Here is a 4319-nt window from a genome sequence, read left to right as displayed (position 1 = left end):
AACTGGCAAAACAAGATTGGTTTGGCATAGAATGTCCATTCACTGACTTAACCCAGCTGATATATGAAAAGGTAGTCACACAAGGATCAGGCTAAGCCCTAGAAAAGGGAACAGTGTTTTGCAGATTATAACCCACAGGTGCTAGGGATTACTCATTTTAGATGGCAGATCTCAGAAGTGCCCCCAGACTTCTCTTGGGAGTGAGGAGGCAATGCAATACCATTGCAGTGCCATTAAGGGAAAACCATACCCTTACGGTATGGTAAACCATAACTGGGTCATAGCTTAGGATGGCATTTTCTAGACGGATGTGTGGAGAGTGGGGAACTCTGAAGCTCAGTACGAGGCATTAGTAACCTGTCCTTTACCTCCATTGTTTCCACTAGTGGGAACTACTCTGAACGTTCCACTTTTGAGCAAGCCTGGTTCTCTCTTTTGCGTGACACTGGACCCTGGGTAATTGTTTAGTGACATAAATGGAAGAGCTTAATTCGAAAGGGCCCTTGGGGGAAAACCATTGGATCAGTAACATGGTTATTATGGAAAATGTTTTACATACAGAAAATTACAAAAAAGAAAAATCATCTGTAATCTCGTTAGCAGGAGATATCATTATTTATATTTGGATGTGTATCCAATCTTTTTTCTATGTATATACACAGGAAAAAAATTATGTATATATAATATATAAATGTATATAATATATTAATATATAATATATAAGTATATTATATATATGTTAAAAATTGGGACCTACTGTCTTATAACATATTTTTCTACTTACTATTTTGGAAATGTTTCCCACACCTATACATATTCTTCAAGAATGTGATTTTTAATTTTTATATATTCAGTAATGTTAATGTATGCCATAATTTATTTAATGACTCCTATAACTTAATTTTGATTTTGGTTTTCAGTTTTTCCTATTACAGACAACAGTATATTAAACATTTTTGTAAATCTTTGTGCTCATCTCTGATTGTTTTTTTAGGATACATTCATAGTAGTGGAATTATAGACCCAAAGGGTATAAACATTTTAAAGGTTTTGTATCATATATATGTATAAAGAGAGAGAGACAGAGTCTCAGATTACTCTCAAGAAAGTTTGTACTTATTGTAGACTCCCACCAGCAGTGCATATTTCCCAACAACTGTACAAACTATGTATTGAGATTTCTTTTAAATGTAGGTTTCTAAAAAACTGGCACCTCATCATAATTTGCATTTCTTAGTTTACTGGTAATATTGAACATTTTTCTTAAGTTTTGATCTTTTAACTCAACTGCTGAGAATATATTCCTGTGACATGCCTGTTCATTGCTCACTTTTCTTGGGGAAATTTGTCATTTTTAGTGATTTATAAAAACTTTTTGTATATGAAGGATATGATCCCCTTATCATGTGTTAGGATGATTTCACCCAAGCTTGTAGTTTGACTTTTGATTCTATTTGTGGCATTTTTAAAGATTATTTTTCCATTCTGCATATCGGGGGAAAAAACATATGAATGACAATTAAAAAGTTCATACCTTTAATATATAAATATCCTTCTAGTTAAGTAAGAACTTTTTTCATATAATTAATCTATCTCTCCTATGCTGAACATTATAGAATATATATTCAATGGTTAAACTGGAAGGCAGACTATCTAGTAAATTACCAACCACTATTTACTTACAGAGTATGTGTTAATTAAGGCTGACTTGACCGTGGCTACTTACTCTGTTTTCTATTGATAGAGAATCCAATTCATTCAAAACTTCATTTGACCTTAAAGAGAAGCAAAACTGATCTGTCAATCATATTCTTCAATGAAGAGGAAAGTAACGTATGAAAATGATGAATCAAAGCCACGTAATGAACTACACACGCAACCAAAAATTAAATCTTCAGAGACTGAAAACAGCTGGATACCTTCTGAAATTGTCAGTGACCTAGGGTCAACTGTGTGCATTATTTTGTCATAATTTTGTATCAGTTGCACACATAGCCTATACAATGTATATGGTTATAAAATGGTATGTGTGATACACATTACTTTATGTTTTTTCTTTATCAAGTACATACACTACTCAAAAAATTACACAAAAATGTATATCATATTTTTCTTTCTCTCCATGGTATCCTAAGTAAGGTAAATTACAGAAAATTAAACCAGCCTATTATTTGTACATAAATGTAACTGCAACATAGTTCCTCTACATTTACATTCTATGAATACATGAAAACAATCTGCTTCAACAAAAGTAACATCATAACTAAATACAGTCATAAGCCCAAGATCCATTCTGGGTAGTTAATTCGCATTCTGTTTTTCTGCTGGAATGGGTTCTTCCTTGTGCAATATTTTAAATTAGAAATATCTTTTGGGGACTTCCCTGGTGGTCCAGTGGTTAAGAATCCTCCTTCCAATGCAGGGGACGTGGGTTCGATCCCTGGTCGGGGAACTAAGATCCCACATACCATGGGGCAACTAATCTCTAAAGCCCACACGCCACAACTAGAGAGAAGCCCACGCGCCCCAACGAAAGATCCCGCGTGCCACAACTAAGACCCAATGCAGGCAAATAAATAAAATTTTTAAAAAAGAAATATCTTTTTTGTAAAAAAGGAATTGACTAGTTATATCAGTTTTCCTTGTAATGATTAATTTATCATAGAAATTCGTTTTTTCAGGGCAAACTGGTTGGAACAAAAACTTGAATTTTTCACTAGCATATTCTCTATAATGCTGTTCTTCCAGAAAATGTAAGAGTAAACAAAAAGGCATATTTTAAAGAAATATACTTGTGGAAATAAAAATATACAATATAATGTTGTAAATTAAGAATATTCAGTAAATGAACCATGCCTGCATATTCAAGATTGTGTCACTAAAATTGAGTATGCTTTTTAAAAAGTAATTTCCTCTTTTGAAAAGAATTTATAAACATATATGAGATACAAAAAATTTATAATACTATAAATAGAACTTGTTCGGTAAAATTGGCAAATTGCACTAGTGTTAAAATTCTCAAGGTCATAGCTTGAAATTGCAGTGTAGATATATTTTATGCATTTTGTCAGATTGGGGAAGTTGATTGTATTTCTAAGAAAGTGTTTTAATTAAAAAGTTGTATATTTTTGAGTAAGGCTGAAATGTTTGGTAAATAAGTTTCGTACAGTGAATTCTGTTTTCCATGATTTTAAAGAGCATCTTCAGGTCATCATAAAATCAGATAACATTCTCTTAACCACTCTGAGTGACAAATCAAAAAGAAGAGAGATGTTAACATACAAGCAGGGGCTTCCCTGGTGGCGCAGTGGTTGAGAATCTGCCTGCCAATGCAGGGGACACGGGTTCGAGCCCTGGTCTGGGAGGATCCCACATGCCACGGAGCGGCTGGGCCCGTGAGCCACAACTACTGAGCCTGCGCGTCTGGAGCCTGTGCTCCGCAACAAGAGAGGCCGCGACGGTGGGAGGCCCACGCACCGCGATGAAGAGTGGCCCCCCCGCTTGCTGCAACTGGAGAAAGCCCTCGCACAGAAACAAAGACCCAACACAGCCAAAAATAAAATTAATTAATTTTTTTTTATAAAAGCAACTTCGAAAAAAAAGGAAAAAAAAGAATAACAAAAAATTTAAAACAAACAAACTAACTAACTAAAAACATACAAGCATATCACCTTTGCCCAGAAGCAATTGAGTTTCAGGGCCCATTCCACCTTAGACACAAATTTTGTCAATGATGATTGTGCTTAGTCTCAATTAGCTTTTTCCATTTTTTTTTTCTTAAATAGCTGCTCATATTAGTTCCAAGACACTACTATAATCATTAATTACTTCTCAGCAGAGAAGACTCTCCCTTTCACTATCAAAGCATTTACAATTAGCAGGACCTTTGTCCTTTCCCAGTGTCAGCATCAGTAGCCTTAGAAGCACAGTTTGCCAAGAAACAAAAGGACTCTGCAAAAGGCAATGGGGAACAGTGAAGAGTAATAGAAGGAGGAAACAGTAGAGCCTCCGGTAACAACTGCATCCAGGTCCACCCAGAAATCCAGATTCTAATTGTACTCTTCCTGATCACCACCCCTCCTTTCTCGCCCCTACACTAATCTCAAGCTCTGAGCTTTTCGTTTTGTTTTGTTTTTTGTTTTTGTTTTGTTTATTTATTTATGGTTGTGTTGGGTCTTCGTTTCTGTGCGAGGGCTTTCTCTAGTTGTGGCAAGCGGGGGCCACTCTTCATCGCGGCCTCTCTTGTTGCAGAGCGCAGGCTCAGTAGTGGTGGCTCACGGGCCCAGTTGCTCCGTGGCATGTGGGATTTTCCCAGACCA

Source organism: Balaenoptera borealis (genome assembly GCF_965194805.1).
Source record: "Balaenoptera borealis genome assembly, chromosome: 15".
NCBI lineage: Eukaryota > Metazoa > Chordata > Mammalia > Artiodactyla > Balaenopteridae > Balaenoptera > Balaenoptera borealis.
The sequence above is the reverse complement of the archived record's forward strand: the minus strand, read 5'-3'. Positions refer to the sequence as shown.